Source organism: Lactuca virosa, chromosome 3, assembly GCF_052849685.1.
Source record: "Lactuca virosa cultivar CGN04683 chromosome 3, Lactuca_virosa_CGN04683_v6, whole genome shotgun sequence".
In the NCBI taxonomy this organism is placed as follows: domain Eukaryota; kingdom Viridiplantae; phylum Streptophyta; class Magnoliopsida; order Asterales; family Asteraceae; genus Lactuca; species Lactuca virosa.
In genome coordinates this window covers 437054126-437077476 of record NC_136428.1, presented here as the reverse complement: position 1 = coordinate 437077476, position 23351 = coordinate 437054126, and positions in this window count along the sequence as shown.

The following is a 23351-nucleotide window of genomic DNA, read 5'->3' as shown; positions in this document are numbered from 1 at the left end:
AATATTTTGAGTTAGCTTTCAAACCCATCTGACCTCACTGGAAAATTCAAATATTTCGATTTTTAGCAATTTTTACAAAACTGTTGCTCAATCAGCACCTTTTTGTGAATACTAGTTTTGTATTGCATGTTCAAAGATCTTATTCATCACTAAAAATCAAGGAAAAATTAACTTGAGCACTTAACATCATGTATTAAGAGGTATAAAAATATCTTGATTCAAAAGCCTTTGGAACATGTTGCAAAAATTCTCAAAGTAACATCAATAATTTTTACCAAAATCACAAGAATCAAGTTTTCTCTATAATTGTTTAAGCCTTTAGGCATGTTTTTCGACATCAAAAATAAGAAAACAATTTTTCATTGTTATTAAATTGTTTGAAGTTGCATTCTGGAAATTTTCAGCTCAATATATATTTTCTTTATTTTTACATAAAAATAATAATAAAATAGAGTGTTAAAGCATATAAAATACTTAAACTTGTAAATAAATTCTGGAAATATTTGTGGATGACCCTTTAAGTTAATAAACATCTCTCATAAAGTTTCATCGATTTTTGTTACTGTTTAGTATGGTTTTTAATTTTCTTTTTATTTAGCTCTAATAAATCATAAAACCACTTTAGGGAATGTGAAAATATTATTTCTTATTTTTCGCAGCTTGTACCTTATATTTCAGACTCCGAAAAATATTTTGGGATTTTTTGAAAATGCATATCTATTTTTCTTGAATTTTTGTGTTTATAATGGACTAAAAACAGGAAAGATAGTTTTCCTCATCAAAAATTCATGAAAATTTACCAGAAACTCTTATAATATGTTAGGATGATACATAAAATTTTTGATGATTTTTATCTTCTGTATGCTATTTTTCTTCTATTTTCCCAAGATTTAATACACTTAAATGTACAAAAATCAGAAAAATTGTGTTAAACTTTTTGAAAACACATATTAATATTTTTCCTAGATTATGTACACTGTAAAATAGTTACACAAAAATTACAAGAATTTTTCATGATAATTTACTATTTTTCCATGATTTTATGATTATTCATGGAATTAAATGGTGAAAAAAAGTTAGACAACTCAAAAATTCAAGAAAATTTATCTTAAGGTGTTTGACTTCAATTAAAAATGAAATACAAAGTTTGGGAAAGTTTAGAACTAAATTGATTTCGTTTTGAATATTTAATCATTGGAACACCTCTAAAATGTTAAATATTAACATTTCAATAATGGAAATTTTCCACTTAAATTGTTATATAACAATTGATTCTTTGAAACTTAATTTCCACAGAAAAATGTTTGTAACTTATCAATATTAAATTTTGACACATTATTGGCATAATTCTATTGTAGTAGTAAGTATACTAGTGTTAGATTTCGATTAGAGACTCACTAGCGAATACCATTATTGTAGGAATCGGTAGTGGTACACGTGGAACGTAGTTCAAGGCACCATTTGCATCATCTAAATGCATTGTGAGTATTCACGCACTCCCTTATTTTCAGTTTTTATGTTTTGGGGTGGAAAAGCATGTCCCGAAAAACTATTATTTGAATGTTGTATTTAAATTGATTTCAATCAAACATGATTGTTATTTTATTGCTATGTCTCTCTATGTATGTCTATGCAACACGGAACATGAGAACTTATCGTACTAAGGCCCTTCCCTTATCTCTAACCATTAACTCTTTGAGCCAATGGTCATTATGGATAGCGCTATTAGGAATTGACAACTCCTCACTCGCCCTATTGCTGGAGTGCATGATACCATATTCATCTATGGAACGATAAGCATAGATCTTGATAGGGCTTCAGTCATAGGTTTGGTTGAGACTCATTGTTTGCTCATACACATACAAACTCGTTTCTCGTTATAGCAATAAACTTGTTATTAATTATAGCAATGAACTTTGTTTCTCATTACAACAACGAACTTTTATTACTGAAAACTTATATACATGTTTTAGCAATGAAATTGTTTGCTCCTTGTAGCAACGAAATTGATTGCTCATTTTAGCAATGAAACTTGTTTACTCGTTTGAGTAACGAACTTTATCTTCCATAAGAATATGAATGTTGCATCTTATTTGGGCAACATACCTTATCTCTCATGATGACAAAGAACTTTGTTTTTACAAACTTATTTACTCATCTTAACAATATACTTTTATTATTGGAAACTTTTATCAAAACTTTGATTTCAATTCATGGAACCAATATTATTTTGTTTATCTGTGAGTACTCACCAACTATTTTTATAGTTGACGCTCGTTTTACATGCTTTTTCAGGAATCATCGAGTAAGTGGCACTTAGGGACACTTCAGTTTTAGGAGAATTCGCATGTGTTGTATTTCAATTTACATTGTAATTTCTTTTAAAAGTTGTTCAAACCCATTGTAAAATTGTAATGATTTTTAATACTATGGTTGGTGTTGTCTTTTAACTTTTGCTATGAAACCCTTTATACTGCCACGCCTCGTGTTTCCGCTTTAGCGGGGTGTGACAATTATCAACATGGTAGTTTCAACATACATCATACATATATATATATATATATATATATATATATATATATATATATATATATATATATATAAGTTATACAAGTTATAAAACTTGTATCTTAGGCTCATACTTATGCTTGTGTATCTTAGCCTCACACTTATGCTTGTGTACAGTACTTATATTTAGGTTTATATATTTATACAAGTTATAAAACTTGTATCTTAGGCTCATACTTATGCTTGTGTACAGTACCTTAGGATTTATCAATTGTTTAAACAAGTATCATACACTTTTACGTTTACACTTATCAAATATACTTGTCGTTTATCCGTTTATCCGTATCTGCGGTTGCTAACTACAAAATCTGGCAGATAATTATATTCGTTTATCCGTATCTGCGGTTGTTAATTACAACCTTGAAAGATAACTTTATTCGTATATCTGTTTTCCATTTATCCGTACAACTTCATTACTATAAACTTAACTTCATTATCTAGAAACCATAGTTTAGATTTCTATCTTTATCAAACATTTCCAAATACAGTTTTACTTACAACAAATGCTATACTTTTTGGATCATATTAAACGTATCAGTATTACAGAAAACTTGTGACTGTCAACAACCTTTGTCTTGACCCTCAAACTTACATGTATTCTCAGGAGACCATAGACAAGCTTTTAGACAGGAGATTAGTCATGGATTACAGACGACCTAGCTATCTACTTTTTGTTATCTGCCTACCTTTTTAAAGGCAAGTAATGTACAATTATTATATGTAAGAAGCATGTATTAAAACTTAATGATGGATTACAAATGTTTATTTGTTTATTTTTGTACTTGTGCTATATATTTAGTTTATCTGTTATCCACGAACATAGCAGCATAGCGCGACATGTTCCGCCTCGGTCGGGGGTGTGACAGAATGGTAACAAAGCTAAATTGGATATATAGAACTCGTATCCTCGAAAGAGTATAAATAAATATAGCAACAAACTCATAATAAAAGAATTATTATTAATTACACTACTTCTTGGCTACGTGCGGTACAGGGAATCTGCTTTGAAGGGCTGCATAGGGTTATTGGATTTCAGAACTGCTTAATTGTGAAAAAAAGTCCTGCTCTATGGTGTTTAATGTCTGGCCCTCGTCTAGAACATTTCATTAAGATCTCGCAAAAAGAAAATGAGATTTCTTGGTACAAACCACGAAAGTGGAGTTTCGTTAATTCCTTGGTGAAATATCTAGAACATGTAATTGTTCACCGTCAATCCTTAAAACTGTGTTGAATTTTGGGTTTCACTCATTTTGTGGTGTAAAAACTAAGATCATTAACACAGATGTTGTGTAACCATAAACTTCAGTGGTAATATCTGAGAGGCTCAAGGGTTACAATTATGAAAGCGAAAGTGATGGAGAAAAGTAGGAGGTGGTTCCAAAGAAACGAACGAATGTACCCCTTCTATGTGAAAGTCACCAAGCAGACAACTCTTTACTCAATATGAGAAGAGAAAGGTAGCTCATGATTTATGTGAATTCATAGCCTAATGTGGAAGAAACGATTGGTGTTATCGATTCATTAAGGCTTCAACATAAAATCGTTGAGGCTTTAGACAACATGCTTCTAGGGACACTTATCTAGTACATGGATAAAGAGTTTTATACTTGCCCCATCATTCGTGTTATAAAAATGTAGCTTTCAAACCTGCACAAATGGTTAATGAACGAAAAAAAATATTTTTGAATTTTTGAGAATTTTGAAATAAATAAAACGAAGAGAAAATAAAAAGTAAGAAAACATTTTTGCATTTTTGAATAAAAAATAAAAAAATAAATTAAAATAAAATAAAATAAAAAGGAAAAGGAAAATGAAGAAAAATGTTTTTGTAATTTTGAAAATAGTGAAATAAACAAAATGAAAAAAAGTAAAAAAATTAAAAGTAAAGAAAATTTTTGTATTTTTGACTTTCATAAAGAAAAATAGAATAATAAAAAAACGAATACATAATATACAAAAAGGATATAACACACTCCAAACCACGAGGGAACAGTTGACCATAAAAGATGTAGAGCTTTCGCATGAAGCGTTAGAAAAACAGGGGATGCGAATTACAGTGAGCGTTCGCACCAATTCGCATAACAAAAGATGACTGCGAATTACTGCGAGCGTTCGCACCAATTCACATGACTTATTTTAGACGCGAGTGCGAAAGTCCAACCAAAAACGAAAGTGTCAAATGTGAAGAGAAAGTGATTTTGGAACGGATTCAGCTTCTATCATTCCCAAGCCTTGAAGGATTTTATTAAAGGTTCTTTCAGGCAAGGCTTTTGTAAATATGTTAGCAAGCTGATCAGCAGATCGTACGAACTGTACTTCAACATTACTATCTTCCACATGATCCTTGATAAAATGATATCTCAGTGCAATGTGTTTCGTTTTTGAGTGTTGCACTGGATTATGACAGATGCGAATGACACTTTCAGAGTCACAATATAAAGGGATTCGTTTCATATTCAGACCATAGTCACGAAGTTGGCTTTGAATCCTAATTTCTCAGATGTGGATGACGCTACAGCTATATACTCTGCTTCAGTAGTGGAGAAGAATACGTAAGTTTGCTTTGTCGACTGCCAACTTACGCGTTTTCCATCCAAGAATTGGCATCCTCCTGTTGTACTTTTTCTATCTAGGCCACATCCTCCAAGATCCGCATCCAAAAAAGCTTGTACGAAGAAACCTTAGTTTGATGGATACCATATGCCCATCGATGAGGTTCGTTTGAGGTACCTGAAAATATTCTTGACGGCCACCATGTGAGGTTCACGAGGATTCACTTGGAACCTGGCATAATAAAAAACGGAAAGCATAATGTTTGGTCGACTAGCTGTTAAATTCATCAATGAACCTATCATTTGACAATAGAGTGTCATATCAGCAGCTGGTTTTTCCAGAGATAGTGTTAGTTTCGTTCTGAATGCCATTGGAACCTTTGTTTTTGAGTTTCCCACCATTCCAAACTTAGCAAGCAAGGTCTTCGTGTATGCCTCCTGATTGATAAATATACCTTCCTGGCTCTTTCTTATATTGAATCCAAGGAAAAAGTTAATTGGACCCATTGAGCTCATCTCAAATTTCGTTTCCATTAGCTTTGGGAATTCAGCTGTTAAGCTGGGATTAGTTGATCCGAAGATAATGTCATCAATGTATATTTGGACAATCATTAAGTGGCCACCCTCTTTCTTGAGAAAGAAGGTTGGGTCAACCGAACCTTGTTTAAATTTAGACATTTCTAAAAAACGAGTTAGAGTTTCATACCAGGCTCTTGGAGCTTGTTTCAGACCATAGACTGCTTTATCCAGAATATAGCAATGATTTGGATACTTCTCATTTATAAACCCTGGTGGTTGCTCCACATAACAGTCTCTTCTAGGTCCCCATTCAAAAAGGCACATTTGACGTCCATTTGATAAACCTCATAGTTCTTATGTGCTGCGTAAGACAAGAAGATGCTAACTGATCCTAGCCTAGAAACAAGTGTGAAAGTCTCTTCGTAATCAATGCCTTCTTCTTGACAATACCCCTTTACAACCAATCGTGCTTTGTTTCGTATCAAATTTTCCTTCTTTATCAAGCTTGTTGCGAAACACCCACTTTAACCTTACCACATATGCATCCTTAGGAGTAGGAATCAGCCTCCAGACTTTTTTTCGCTCCAATTCATTGAGCTCCTCCTACATCGCTTGTACCCAATCCGAATGATCCAATGCAATATGAATGCTTTTGGGTTCGACTTTGGAGATAAACGAATTAAACATGCAATATTCTACTTTGCAGAATAGATTTGTTCGTTTCGCTTTTTGTTGTGATCTTGTAAGAACTCCTGAAGACGATTCACCTATTACTTGCGTTTATGGATGATCTTTGGTCCATTTAGCCAGAGGAGGACAATTAGGATCATAAGTGGGATCCAATTCAACATTTATGTCCTCAATTTCTGACTGTACATCCGAATCATCATTCATATCATCTTTCTCCCCCTCGAATGATGAGTATATCTCTTCTTCAGTTGTCGGATTCTCCTCCTGGAGTGAACTTTCGTTCTTGTCTGTTGGAGTTGGGTGCTCCTACTGAAAGGTTGCATCGGTAGTAGATTCGAAAGGCTCCCCCTGAACTACAGCATTCGTGTCTTTTGGATCATTCACACTTGGTTGCTCTTTGTGCATATCATGTGCAGTGTCGTCAATAATCTTCTTCAATTCATCGACCTTGTTGTCAGCTGCATTGGATTCGGAAGTGATCACCTTCTCTGGCTCGTCGAATACTAGCATGAACTCTTCGTAGAGATTGGATAGAGGAATCGTAGCTGGGCTTGGTGTAGGAAAAATCTCTTTTGATTGACTGTCGTTCACTTGAATCCTCTTTAAGTAGTTGTCATCGAACGTTACATAATAGGTTTCTTCTATTCGCTTTGAACGTTTGTTAAGACCCCTATATGCCTTAGAGGTCAGCGAATATCCCAAGAAAATACCCTCGTCAGCTTTCACATCGAATTTGTTCCTCTGTTCTTTATAATTAAAGATGAAGCACCTGGAACCAAAAACATGGAAAAACTTTAAGTTTGGTTTTCTTTTGTTTAATATTTCATAGGGAGTAACAGAGAATCGTTTATTGAGAAAGGAACGATTTTGGGTATAGCAGGAAGTTCCTATCGCATCTGCCCAGAAGTAGAGTGGCAGATTCGCAAATGAGAGCATGGTTCTCGCAGCCTCGCACAATGATCGGTTTCGCCTTTCAACGACCCCATTCTATTGTGGAGTGTAAGGAGCTGAAAAGTTATGTAAAACTCCTTTCGCAGTCAGAAATTCTTCAAACACCTGGTTTTTGAATTCCAACCTATTGTCACTGCGAATTTTGCGAACCAGCTTTCACAGTTTTAGTTCAATCTGCTTTACGAAGTCTTGGAGCTTTGGAGTGGCTTCAGCTTTCTGCTTAAGAAAATACACCCAAGTGAAACGAGAAAAATCATCCAAAAGAACAAGAATATATTTATTACCACTCATACTTTCGATCGCAGACGGACCACAAAGATTGATGTGTAATAATTCGAGTGGCTCAATGACTTTAGTATTCAACACCGTTGGATGACTTTTCCTGCTTTGCTTCCCAATTTTGCATGCAGCACAAAGATGATCCTTGTCATACTTTAGGAGAGGAATCCCTCACACATGATCACCAAAAACGAGCTTTTTGATATCTTTGAAGTTAAGGTGCGAAAGTCTTCTATTCCATAGCCAACTATCGTCTGTTTGAGCTTTAGTTAGAAGGCAGATGACTGGATTCCCTCGTATTAGATTTAAGTTCAATGGATACATCTCGCTCTTACGTTCAGACTTTAGAAGAACAATCTTGTTTTTCTTTTCTATGATCTCAGAACCTTCGTCGTCAAATGAGACCATTAATCCTGCACCAACGACCAACTGCGAACGCTTATAAGGTTGTGTTGTAAACCCTCGACATAAGCAACCTTACGAATGGAGAAATCGCTATTTGTTATTATCCCGTAACCTTTTACTACTCCAATAGAGTTATTCCCAAACTTCACTCGTCCACCGTTCCTCAGTTCCCTATACTCTCGCAATTCCTCCTTCCTACCTGTCATGTGACCCGAACAGCCACTGTCGATACACCATTCAGTGTCAAACTGTTCGTCACGAATCACCTGCAAAAATTAAGCAAATTTAGGAACCCAAAGTTTTTTGGGTCCATTTGAGCCATCTACATAGAGAGGAAAAGCAATTTAAAGATCAACCATATAGGTTCGTTTTATTAAAGTGGTGTTATCTTTCTTTGTCATTTTAAAAACTTTGATCCTCTTGTCTTTCAGGTTAGTATCTTTCGAGGATGGTGGATTTTTGTTTTCTCATTTTACAAACACTTTTTCACTTTTCTTTGTGTTAGTTTCGGACTTCTTGACTTGAACATGATGATCCGAAACCTGCTTCCCTTTTCCTTTAACTTCTTTCGATGTCTTGTTCGAATGCGAAGCATTTTTGGTTTGTGAGTTGTGAGGTTTTGGATTCTCTACAGGGATTTTTGGCTTTGAAAGAATATGTTTTTGAAAAACCTTGTGTTTAGAATTCTTTGGAATGCGAAACTGATTTTGCGACAAATTCCTTGGATTCGCTTTTGGTACTTCTTTCGCATTTTGATTGAAAGGTTTCTCTATGTGAACAAAGTTGGGGTTTCTGCGCTGCAAACTTTTCTGAAGATTTGTGAATGTTAGGTTTCGCTTTTGGCTTTCTTGTTGGAGTTTTGTTATGCATGGTAGATTTGTCGCTAGGAACATTCTTAGTTCCACTAGGACATCCTTTCTCGTGGCTGGAATTAACCTTGTTTAAAGGTTCTGCTACGTATCCTCATCAAATTCAGATGTATTTTCAACATTAAGCTTATTATCTGAACTTAACTTGGTACTCAATGAGTCGAACTTTAGTATAGTTTCAGATTTAATTTGTCTTTTGTCATTTTCGTCCAAAAGCTGCTTCAACATTTTCTTATTGTCTTTGGACTGAATGTATGATTCAATTTTATCCAGACCAATCCTATAAGCATCTGACGTTTCATCAGACGAAACTATTGATTCGCATTTGTAAAAATCAGCGTCGATTTCGTCTTCCTTTAACTCAAGGAATGGTAAAATCATTTTGTGAATTTTCTTACCAATCACACAATCAAGGTGCAACTCAGTAATGTTAAAATAAAGCCTTTTCGCAATCAAACAAAAAATATTACGTTGTTTCAAAAGCATTAAATTGTCTCATTGTAAATAAATTAACTCTTCTCTAGACTTGGCTAAATTCGACTCAATCTTCTCTATCCAAATGCGTGTCTCCTCACTTTTTGACGAAACCCTGCTGATTTGATCGGTTAGGTTAGAATTTGTCAAGCGAGTTTGTTTTAAACTGTTACTGATACTTGAAAATGTGAATTTTAATTCATTTTGTTCAGTTTCGTATCGGGACACAGGAATACTAAGTGATTCCAGAATAGAGTGTACCTTATTGATCATTTGATCACATTCGCTAATTTGTTCAAACACTGGTTTCGCAACAAAGCAGCTATCATTCCTACGTCCACTATCAGTCGCATATCCTCGCATCTGTGAGACAACATTCGTCACCACAAAGCATCTTCCTCCAAAATGTGAATCTTCCTCTTTCGCAACGAAGCTTTTCCCATAAGTAGGCCTGCAAACCTCCTCGTCTTTAGAATCTGTGGACTAGACTTCCACCCTGCAAAATTCATCAACTTCATTTTCCTGCACAATCAAAGCAGGCATAGTGTTATTTTCATTCTTTTTCTTCTTGATTTCTTCAAGCTTTCGCAGATGGTAAGCTTCATCATCTTCTCCGTTTTTCGTCTCGTTCAATATTTACACCATACACTCCTTTGCTAAGTGGTTTTTGTCATGACAATAGTTGAAATCATAGTCGGAGTCACCCATGAGCTTCTTCTCTTTCTTGTCTTCATCCTTCTGCGAACCGTTTGCATTTTCTTCTTTCACCTTTTCAGAGCTATAACTGCCATGCCAGTTTCAGTTCTTATTCCAGTTGAAGTTCTTCTTAGCAAACCTCTTTGGATTCAACACCATCATTGTAAACCCTTCTTTAGAGAGTTCACAATTAGAAAGCTCAAAATCTGAATCATCCTCTTCAGCAAACTTCTTACCCTTCGCAACAAGGACCAATGATCCCATCCCAGAGACAACTTTTGCTTCTTTAGTCACTTCATCTTTATGTGACTTCAGGATACCAACAAGCTTGGCCAGTGTATAGTTCTTGAACTGCTCATGTGCCTTAACTGTAGACACCACAACCTTCCAATCTGATCGAAGTCCATTCATGAACGTGACTTTTTGTTCGATTAATTCACGTCCAATGCTATGTTTCATCATTATGCTTAAAAGATGATTGTAACGATTGAAATTTTGACTCAAACTCTCTTCAGACTTCTACAAAAAAGCACCAAACTATGAAAGCAAAAGTGCTTGTGTTGAGTGCTCAAGATCCGCATCTGTTGAGTATAGTTCCTTAAGCCAATCCCAAATCGCTTTGGGTGTGTCACATGAACTAACTGGACGAAAAGTGTCAGTCTGCAAGGCAAAACGAATGATTCTCAATGGCTTAACATCGTTAATAAATTTTTCCTTCTCATATTGAGGAACGTCCTTAATATCAAGAAGGAGTTTGTTGTAGTCATTCTTAGTTTTGATAACTCTTTTCCTTTCAGTTTGAACAAACGGTCTATGAGTGATAGCCTCCCATATCAAGTATCCGTTGACTTCTAGACCAAGAACGTAATCTTCAAAGTGAAGCGCCCAAACTTCATATTCGTTGGGGAAGAGAATTGGGATCCAAGTGGTCGATCCTATGCTGCTCGAAATATTGATAGAGTTGATGTGAGAATCGTCGTGCTGCATGATAATAAGATCTTTGTAACATATTAAGAATTAGACGTGTAAACTCAAAAAGTTTTAGGGTAATAATAGAATCACAATATGGCGTCAAGAACACAGTGATAACAGCTGAACCAGATCGAATATCAACGGAAACCCTAATAACTTTATAAACAGAAGAGATGTGTATAGATTACACGGTCTCCTGCTCTAATACCAATTGATATGATAAATATCCTTTGAAGATCAATTAGATTCAAAACAGTTAAAGAATATGAACATGAAAATGATTCAAAGTATACTGAATGATTAAAAGTCACAGCCTCAGAAGAACTCGATTACGAATTGCTACTGTAGAGGCATGATTAGGGTTACAAGAATTATTTCCAAAGTTAAGAAACACGATGCATGCATACACCTTAAATACTCTAACCTTAATAAATGACGGGTGGACAAGCCCAAGCCCGTTTACATAAATGGACTAACAAAAACAAACAATGACGCAACATAATATTCCCAACAGCAGGGAGGTAATCTGAAACAGTTATAACATGAGAGGTCACTGTTGGATAAGGTGTCTAAGTCCATAACTATTTCTGGTATGTACTTGACCCGACCCGGCATGGTCCATTTGGGTTGCATGGCACCATGCAATTGGATAGACTAAATGAGAGAAATAACACTTGTGGATTATTAATATATTATAAGTTCTAATATATTAATAATATTATTTAATTAGTTTGATCAAGAATTAATTTAGAATTAATTAAGTGATCAAAAGATAACTAATTAAATATATGGGTTGATTATGTAAATTATGCATAACTTGTATAGTGGGCTAAGAGGCTCCATGGATTATCAAGTTGGGTTAAACCCATAGGATGCTCCATGGGAGTTACAAACCCATGGGTCATGGAAATGAAGAGTCATGACACATTAGGGTTTACATGGTGTAACCCTAGATGTGTCAACACTATATAAGAAACCCATTCTCCACCAAAAGAGGTTGCACACAAGAATCAAGAGGGCTAGAGCCGATTTTGCAAGTGTAATATTCTCTCAAAAGTTTACTCCAAAAGCATTTGGTGTTGTGTGAAGCCTTTGAGGCATCACACAAGGTTTCAAGGATCATAAGCAACAACAAGGTAAGTTATTCTATCTTTCATGCAAGTTAAAATTTGTTCCCCATGTATGCTAGATAGGAATATAACCTTGGAATTCAACTTTGCATGATAATTAGACAAACATAGATCCAAGGTTATTAGGGTTGCATGTACACTTAGGAAGTGTTAGAATGCTCAAAACCCATCAGTGGTATCAGAGCCTAGGTTTGTTTGTTGTTGTTTTTTTTTTTGTGCAAACTGCTTGAAAAAAAATCGTTTTTCTGTTTTCTGCTCGTATGAAAGTTTGCACATTTGTTGCTGGAAATGGACTAGAAACATTACCCTAAACTGTTTTGATGTTTTAAAACTTGTTTTAGATGGTGTAATGTTTATGCTAATCCATTTACAATGGCAATTATCAAAATTACAAGTTTTTTTTTAAGTGTAATTTTTGATTCTTGAAAGTGTTCATATTCATGTTCTTGAACTTATGAAGATTAGATGATCATAGGAATTCTTTGTAACCTTCATGGTAGTTTAATTCATGATCATAATGTGTTTTAATGGAGTCCATAACTTGTTCTCAAGTTATGGAAAACCAAAAGTCTCACTTTTATTAAACCCATTAAAAGAACACAAGAGTTATAAAAATGAAGAGTCTTCATTTTTATTACTCAATTAATTCATAAGTTATAAGAAATGAAAAGTTTTTGAAGTTTACAAAACTTGCCCTCAAGTTTTGGAACAAGTAAAGTCTTGATTAAAACTTTAGTTCCAACCCTTAGAATTTTAAAAGTTAAAATTCAACCCTTATACTTTATAATATTATAAGTTACTAATATATATATATATATATATATATATATATATATATATATATATATATATATATATATATATATATATATATATATATATATATATGTATAAGATCAAGTCGTCTTACCGCTAGTACGCCTCATTCACGAAGCCGGTCTATAAGGGGGTATAAGGTTGTTGCCTATAAAATGGCAACTTAATGGGTGTCCACTCTCACCCACCGCTTCCTTGATCGGTGGAGGGTCGTTAGCCGAACGGGTAGGACAAGGACTTATAAATTCTCATTAAAAGTATGATGATTATTATAAAGTAACTAAATGCTTTTATTAAATTCCCAATTTTAGTTACTTTAGGAAAAATGTGAATAAGGTGCTAATCCATGAAATTACACTTTACACTTTGTTTAAGTCGTTGGTGAAGCGTGTGTGGTTAACCGGCACACTAACTTGGACTTAACAAGGTAGGTAAAGGGTGACTTAAGGTTTATCATAGTATCGGTGGAGCGTGTGTGGTTTACCGGCACATCGATTGAGTGATAAACTTTAAGGGTACCAAGTGATTTGCATGGTTACTTCACACCTCGTTTTGTGATCCTCGGTATCCCAGTCACAAAACTTGGAGGGCACACTCGAGATTGAAACATGCCTTTGAAAAAAAAATCATTGAATCTCAAAAGAATCTAGGAATTTCTAAGAACCAATTAAAAACCTAATATCTATATTTCATTTTTCATGGTGGAAATTGGTGAATCGTCATTCACCTACCTTTCAAATATGTTATAGCTTGGATTACGGCATACCTCTTCTAAGTTATAATATATTGTGATTGGATCCTAGCCTTAATATTACATTTGGGTGTTTTATTAAGGACTCTCTTAATATCTAAACTCATCTTGTTCTCTTCTTTCAGATGTCTTCAAACAATGCTACTTCTGGCTCTAATCCTAATGGCTCCTTTACCCTTATGAACTTGTGCGGGAAAGTCATTTTTGATGGATCCAACTTCAATGAATGGATCAGAAACATCAGGATGATTACCGGCTACGAGGACAATGAATATGTCCTTGACAAGGAGCTTAAGGAGATTGATGAGACCACTGCAACTCCCCAGGAGATCGCTGACTTCCGGGCACATGAAAGGGATGCTACAAAAGTGGCATGCATCATGTTGGCCACCATGAAAGCGGAACTCCAAAATTCCTATGAGGACTTCTACCCTTTTGAAATGCACCAAGATCTGATGGAAAGATACCATCAAAGTGCACGACAAGAGATGTATGAAATCATACGCTCTATCATAACAACCATGACGAAGGACGGGGAATCCGTCACGAGCCACATGCAGAAAATGCAAAGGTATGTGGATCGGTTGCTGAAGCTTAATGTGAACTTCCCTGAGGAGCTTGCAATAGATATCATTTTGCACTCCTTACCATCGTGCTATGATCAATTCCGCATGACATATCACATGAATAAGGAAGAGGTCACACTCCTCAAGACCGATGTAGAATTCACATATCAAGGTGAAATCTAAGTACACCATCCATTGTTTCTATCTGTTTCCAAGTTTCTAGTAGGTTATAACTTAGCTTCTAATTACTAAGTCTAATATATGTTGTGCCTATATGTGCAACTAAGTTTATCAAATCTAGAACTAACTCAAATTTTGACGGTTGTCACAGTCTCCCCCGGTTGAAAGAATTTCGTCCCGAAATTAAATTCGTGACGTATTCTATTAGAACTCAGCCGAATACAATTGTATCGTTCGGGAGGTGGTGACTTGAAGTGTTCTTTGATTATTTTGGGTTAATTCTCCAAGGGAAGAGCTCAGTTCTTTAGCTATAATCAAAGTAATGTTTCCTTAATTCGAGTTCTACAGTCTAGATTGCGAGAAATTAGGATCATGGAAATCATGATCCAACCATGGCGACCTAGTTGAAAAAGATTATTTAATTAGATATTATCTGAATCAAGAGAGTTATAATTTTTTTTTCCGAAGCACCAACTGCATTTAGCGTTAAATCCGCATTGATCTTTAAATTGCATTCTAAATTAGCACGAAGTGTGAATTTCCCGCCTAATAAAGAAGAGATTAGGAACAATTTGTTCACTTCTGGGTTGGCTACTACATCTGGAAAAGATATATTTTGAAATAAGAAGGGGTGGCATGAATGAAAGAGAAGCGATTGAGGGTAAGTTCTTAAAAATACGTACTAAGGGTAGGCAACGAAGTTTTGGTACATCTCAAATGTAAAGGCTAATTAAGTGTCGTCGACAAAATAAATTACGAAATGATTGAGCATCTCCGAGGCTATAATTACCACTACGGTTACTCTTACATTAATAAAACCTTATTCGAAGAATAAATATATTTAGAGAGTCATTGGTACAAATGGAGGCGAAGAAAATTTATGATAAATTAAATCACATTGTGTATATAGCATTTTAAGTGTTTAGAAGTGATCAAAAATCTCACTGTTATCAAAATGTTCAATAATTCCAAGAAAATGAAGATACATGTGTGGCGATCCAACGAAGTAGTAAAATAATATAAAGATTAATTAAGGTTAAAGGTTTAAGTCGCCATTAAAGGAATTTGTATAGAAATATTTGTATTAAATTTTTGAGAAATTGTCCAATTGTCTAAGTCAGGACAAATTCAAGTTTACGAGGAGTCGGAATACTTATGAAAACTAGTTTGAGAGTTTAGGAACTCACTGAAAATTGCAAAGTAAAATACTATTTTAAGAAATGTGTAAAAATGTTAATCTTTGAAAATAGTACACTCTTAGTTTAGTGTTTCTAAAAAAAACAATCATTTAGAGAATAGATAATCGTAAAATTCAAAGCTTTTGATGTATTTTAAAGAAAAGAAGAAACATAAGGATACATATCCTTCACATATATTTTCCGGATATAGAAAAATTATAAGCATAAGAGTATTCATCTTGTGTATTAATTATAAGGAAAAATACAATGAAAATTGCATTTTATATCAAGTTTCTGAATTTAGAACGAAAGAGCAAATGTAAATAAGGATCACTTGTTTATAGAGATTTCAAAATAAAAACAAGATGTATATGATAAAAAGGCGTAATTGAATATATCAAAGTTGACTAAATAAAAATTATTCCTCACGGCTATACATGTATTAATCGCTCAAAACGAAAGGATAGACTTCTAGTATGTATGTGTACAAACATGATACCAGGAGAAGCAAAATAGACATAAACAAAGTTAGACAATGTATTATGTTACTATTATGGGTGTGCGAGATCTAAAGTCATAAGGAGAGCAAGAAATCAAGTGCGGGGGAAAGAAAAAGGAAGGTAGCGGCGGAAATGATTGTTATTGTTAAAATTATAAGAACAATACCTATAGGTAGATTAAAACCAGGTTGAGATATATTTCAAACTTTAATATTTGATGTATATTGATGATTAAATAGACATGTGAGAGTCTTATAATGTTTGCTAATAATCACGAGTTACCTTATTAAGTTAAACTCCATTTGTGAAGAAGAAGAAGCACTACAAACGGTAGTTGAAAATCTGACAATTTGACTTTTTAGAATGGAGTTCAATAATAGTTAAAACATATAAGGTAAAGACTCAATAGATTTAGAAGAGTAATTATACATTGTTGAAGGTATCACTGGAAATTTAAAAGTGAACACTAAGTTTTGCAATGTTGTAAGTTTTATAAACACAGATTATAAAACTAATTTGAAATAAAATAAACAAATAAGGTGTGTTTTGAAATGTAGGCATCAGTGATGTCTTGTAAACATATTTGGATTAGAAAGTTGTAAAAATACCATGTTGGGTTTCAAGAAAACACATTTAAGTAAAGTACGATGCCTAAATGGGGAAGTAGTCAAAAGTCTTAAAACAAAAGTGGTTTGAAGATCCGATGAAGCTTTTACACATAATATGAACTTTAACGTCATATGTTTAAGTTTTATAGTAAAGAGTTTAAACACGATTATAAAAGAAAATGTTTCTAGTTTTTCGAAGACGTGTCAAAATGGTAAGCAATGTTTAAAATGGTTTATATGCCCTTAAAAGCACATCAATCCATTGAAATGAATTTGAAATGAAATTGAAATAGCAAGGTTAAAACCAATATTGGTTAAATTGAGTTTTGAAGAAAAGTGTTAAGTTAAAGCAAGTTGTCAAAAGATTTTTAGCGAGAATATGGCTTACATTGTTAGGAAATGTCTAGTAAGTTGTATGAAGTGGTTATAAAGTATTTTATCGATGATAAATAAAGCCGATGAAACGAAATAATTTTTCGATGGAAGATTAAGAAGTAAGGAATAAGTATATTAGTGAAGCTGATCGTACCTAAATACTAAGGCGAGTACAAGGCGAGTATAAGACGAGTACCGATGTCTTTTTCCCTAAGATAAAGGGCAAGAAAAATTGTTTGAAAAACGTTTTATGGTGTCAATGCAGTTTCGTGGCCTTTTATAGAGGTCAAAGGGATATCCTATGTTAAGTTTTAACCTGAAGGTGGAAACAACCTAAAGCTAAATCGTAGCGTAGTAATAAGGTCTCACGTATTAGTAGCAATAGGTTAAACCTCCGTGTCTCCTCGTGAGTCGAATCCGGAATGCCCACCAATGGTATCCAAATGCTTACTTAGTGGCGACTCATCTACCTCCTTACGCGATGCTCCAATTATCATTCGTGTCGATATCGAAACACTTTTTCATAGTTGTAACTCTAGTACGAAGACGATGAAGAGGTATTGAGGAATAATTGGTATAGGTTTCGACTTATGATTATTACTAGTGTATATCTAGCTACTAACCTTACATCTAAAGTCAATAGCTACCAAGGAATACTCATTCTCAGTACTAAGTGCATTGCTCCTAGAGTGGCTAGTGATATAACCTAAGTGGTTAACCTAGCACTTGATAAGGGATAAGAATATTTCTAAATAAAGACATTGTTATAAAAGTGCACTTAGTTTCTAAGTGTATCTAGATGAATGCCTATAATATGCAATGCCCGTACGCTCACCGAAAAATTTTGTTTTTCAAAAGTTTAAGTTCAAAATTGTTTGGAACATAATTCTAGTATAACCGTTTCCAGCCTCACATTAACCTTCCTTAATTAAGCATAGTTGGCCAGGCTATACTTAGTTAAAGTCCAATAATACGTACTCGAATTAGTTATACTAGTAGTATGTTCGGTATTTTAAAAACATTTTGAATTTTTTTTTTTTTGGCTATAGTTGTGGTTCTCCAAAGGAAAACCGGTATTCTCTATAACCTTCGGCTCTGATACCATTTTCTGTCACACCCCGCTAAAGCGGAAACACGGGGCGTGGCAGTACAAAGGGTTTCATCATAAAAGTTGAAAGACAACACCAACCACAGTATTAAAAATCATTACAAATTCACAATGGGTTTGAACAACTTTTAAATGAAATTACAATGTAAATTGAAATACAACACATGCGAATGCTCCTAAAAGTGAAGTGTCCCTAAGTGCCACTTACTCGATGATTCCTGAAAAAGCATGTAAAACGAGCGTCAACTATAAAAATACTTGGTGAGTACTCACAGATAAACAAAATAATATTGGTTCCATGAATTGAAATCAAAGTTTTGATAAAAGTTTCCAATAATAAAAGTATATTGTTAAAATGAGTAAATAAGTTTGTAAAAACAAAGTTCTTTGTCATCATAAGAGATAAAATATGTTGCCCAAATAAGATGCAACATTCATATTCTCATGGAAGATAAAGTTCGTTACTCAAACGAGTAAACAAGTTTCATTGCTAAAATGAGCAATCAATTTCGTTGCTACAAGGAGCAAACAATTTCATTGCTAAAACATGTATATAAGTTTTCAGTAATAAAAGTTCGTTGTTGTAATGAGAAACAAAGTTCATTGCTATAATTAATAACAAGTTTATTGCTATAACGAGAAACGAGTTTGTATGTGTATGAGCAAACAATGAGTCTCAACCAAACCTATGACTGAAACCCTATCAAGATCTATGCTTATCATTCCATAGATGAATATGGTATCATGCACTCCAGCAATAGGGCGAGTGAGGAGTTGTCAATTCCTAATAGCGTTATCCATAATGACCATTGGCTCAAAGAGTTAATGGTTGGAGATAAGGGAAGGGCCTTAATACGATAAGTTCTCATGTTCCGTGTTGCATAGACATACATGGAGAGATATAGCAATAAAATAGCAATCATGTTTGATACAAATCAATTTAAATAAAACATTCAAATAATAATTTTTCGGGACATGCTTTTCCACCCCAAAACATAAAAACTGAAAATAGAGGAGTGCGTGAATACTCACAATGCATTTAGATGATGCAAATGGTGCCTTGAACTACGTTTCACGTGTACCACTACCGATTCCTACAATAATGGTATTCGCTAGTGAGTCTCTAATCGAAATCTAACACTAGTATACTTACTACTACAATAGAATTATGCCAATAATGTGTCAAAATTTAATATTGATAAGTTACAAACATTTTTCTGTGGAAATTAAGTTTCAAAGAATCAATTGTTATATAACAATTTAAGTGGAAAATTTCCATTATTGAAATGTTAATATTTAACATTTTAGAGGTGTTCCAATGATTAAATATTCAAAACTAAATCAATTTAGTTCTAAAAGTTCCCAAACTTTGCATTTCAGTTTTAATTGAAGTCAAAGACCTAAAGATAAATTTTCTTGAATTTTTGATTTGTCTAACTATTTTTCACCATTTTAGTTTCTTGAATAACCATCAAATCATGAAAAATACTAAACAATTAATAAAAATTACCAAACTTCAGATTTTGGTTCTAAATATGTTAAAAGACTTCTAGATAAATTTTCATGGATTATGGATATGCATAACCATTTTTCTTATATTTAATTCTCTAAATATATAAAAATTCATGAAAAATAGAAATCGGTTAAGAAAATGCCTCAAACTTTTTATAGTAATGTCGTTACACGTACTTAACCTGGGAAAAATATAAAAATAGATTTCCAGACAATTTAACCCAATTTTATGATTTTTGAGCATTTATTCTAATAAAAGTTGAAATAAATAGAAAATAGTTTCCAAAATTGCCCAAAATTTTTGTAACACTGTTATTAGTCATTATTAAGCTAGGAAAAATATAAAAATGAATTTCTAAACTGTTTATCCCAATTTTATGATTTTTGTGTATGTATTCTAATAAAAATTGGGTTTAAGTGTATTTAATCTTGGGAAAATAGAAGAAAAATAGTATACAGAAGAGAAAAATCATCAAAATTTTTATGTAGCATCCTAATGTACTACAAGGTGTTCTGGTAAATTTTCATAATGTTTGGATGAGTAAAACTATTTTTCCTGTTTTTAGTCCATTATAAATACAAAAATCGGAGAAAAATAGGAATACATTTTGAAAAATTCTGAAAATATTTTTCTAAGTGTTCCACAGAGAGTATAAGCTGCGAAAATTATTAGATACCATTTTTATATTTCCTAATGTGGTTTTATGATTTATTAGAGCTAAACAAAAAGAAAATTCAAAACCATATTAAACAGTAACAAAAATGGATGAAACTTAATGGGAGATGTTTATTAACTTAAAGGATCATCCAAGAATTTTTTCCATAATTTATTTACTAGCGTAAGTATTTTATATGCTTTAACACTCTATTTTATTATTATTTTCATGTAAAAATAAAGAAAATATATATTGAGCTGAAAATTTCCAGAATGCATCTTCATACAATTTGATAACAATGACAACTTGTGTTCTTATTTTTGATGTTGAACACCATGCCTAAAGGCTCAATAAATTATAGAGAAAACTTGGTTCTTGTGATTTATGTAAAGATTAGTGATGTTACTTTGACAATTTTTGCAACATGTTACAAAGACTTTTGAATCTAGATCTTTTTGTACCTATTAATACATGATATTAAGAGTTCAAAATAATTTTTGAATGATTTTTAGTGATGAATAAGTCCTTTGAACATGCAACACAAAACAAATGTTCATAAGGAAAGTGCTGTTTGAGCAACAGTTTTGTAAAAATTGGTAAAAATCGAAATATTGGAATTTTTCAGTGAGGTCAGATGGGTTTGAAAGCTAACTCAATATATTATATTTCAGAAAAAGAATCACGAATTTTGGCTAAAATATGAGTGAGATATGACAGTTTAAAGTCAGGTAAAGAAATCTGGCAGATTGCATGCATGATGATTGGTTAGAAAAGTGGGTTTTCATCATTTCCTTGAGTAAACCTTTTGAAGTATTTTAAATATATCATGGTAACCTCATATTTTGGTCATGTTTCCAGAGATCAAAAGATTAAAACTTATCAAAATGTATACATGCATTTATGAAGAAAATTTTGTTTCTCAAAAACTCTTAACTTGAGTTTGATGTTTTAATCCTTAAAATCGATTTTTGCACTAAGATCATGAACATGCAACCTTGTTTATCATACATGCATGGTGTTAAAACACATCCATCATGTTCTAAAAACCATTTTAACAAAAAAAAACAAGTTTGAAGAAGATGAAGAAGGAGAAAGTGTAAGAAACGAGCAAAACTTGAAGGAAAAGTCAAGTAGAAATCGATTTTACCTTCAAGAATACCACAAGATGATGAAGATTTCGAGTTTGAGGAGTGTTCTTGGGATTGTTTTCTGGAATATTTCTTGGTTCTTTAGAGGGAGGAAGAGAGAATGGAGTGGTGTTTGGAGAGAAAAAGTAGAGAGAAGGTAGAGAGAGTTTTCTAGAGAGAGAAAGAAGAGAGATGTGTGTGTGTTGGAGAATGAGAGTGTGAGAGAGATATGGGGGGAGAGGGATCCGATTTTAGGGGAGGAGAGGCTCTCTCTCTCTTATTTCTTTTATAAAAATTCAAATCTTTTATAAAAATATCCAACTTTTTATAAAATGTCCACCTTAACCTAGTTTTTATGCATAAAACTCTTGATTTTTGACTTATAAATCAAGGGTAAATGTTAATAACTAAATCTTTATTTTTCATTGAATTTTATTTCATAATAATTATTATGATAAGATAATATTATAAGGTTCATAATTGTTTTTATAGGATTTTTAAGGTTAAAGTTTATAAATATGAGTTTTTAGGGCTTTTAGGGTTTTGGAGTTTAATAAACTTTGAATATCAAAATAAATAGAATATTTGAGACTTTAAATTATCTTATGGTATTATAACTCTTTTATAGTTATAAATAATGTTTGTAATTTATCTTTATCGGTTTATTGGCATTCTATGTAGTGATTCCGAGATTCAAGCGAAATTGAGGAATCAAGTATACTAGTCCTAGTCTTCAAATTTGACTTAAGTTTCTATGAGACTTTGAACTAACTTCTACTTCTAGGTCAAGTGCATGATGTGTGTACATGATTCATGAAATGTTGTTCGAGTCAAAGAGTGATCCAAATATGGATAGTCACTACAGCTTAGTAGATGTAGAATTCACATATCAAGGTGAAATCTAAGTACACCATCCATTGTTTCTATCTGTTTCCAAGTTTCTAGTAGGTTATAACTTAGCTTCTAATTACTAAGTCTAATATGTGTTGTGCCTATATGTGCAACTAAGTTTATCAAATCTAGAACTAACTCAAATTTTGACGGTTCTCACAGTGAAGGTGCAATGGCAGCATCGGAAGGGCTCGGAATGGACTTGGGAGCCCGCGGATGAGATGATGGAGCATTATCCGGAGCTGTTCCGGAAGGGAGCGGCAGACTTCGAGGTCGAAGTCTAAAATAAGTGGGGGAGATTTGTAACACCGGGTTCATGGTATGATTTTATTTAAGTTTTTATCTTAATTTTGCCACGAACTCGGCGAGTCTGCGTCCCGACTCGCCGAGTATCAGCAGGGTGGACACGGGATTTGAGCGGTGAACTCGGCGAGTCGATGCATGGACTCGGCGAGTCCACCTGTCTGGATGAAACTCTATTTTCAGACATTGCACCCTATTTTACCCATTCTAAAACACCCATTTCGTCCCCTTCTCTTCCAGAAGAACTGGAGAGCGAAACCCTAGCCCATTTTGATCCTTGAGAGTGATTTTGGCTTGGTGAAGGAAGTTTGAAGCTTAAGAGAAGAAGGAGGAAGTTGGAGGGTGCAAGGAAGTGTGGTAGATCCGAAATCTACCCTGGGAGAAGCTCCTAACCAGGTAAGAAAGCTCCCTCTTAATCTTTAGTATAATAGATTCCCTTTTTGTCCCTTATATATGGATTTCAAGACCTTAAACCTCCCAAACTCCGTGTGTTTATGCCCTAGGAGCTTAGATTTATGGTTTGGAACCATTGCATGTCTCAGTTTTGGCCAGAATGGGTGAAGAGTCGAAGGGTACTTGGCGAGTGCCAAAGTGCACTCGTCGAGTTCCATGAAGATGGCCTTAGACTCGGCGAGTTGGATAAACAACTCGGCGAGTCCTATGAAGATTGCCTGG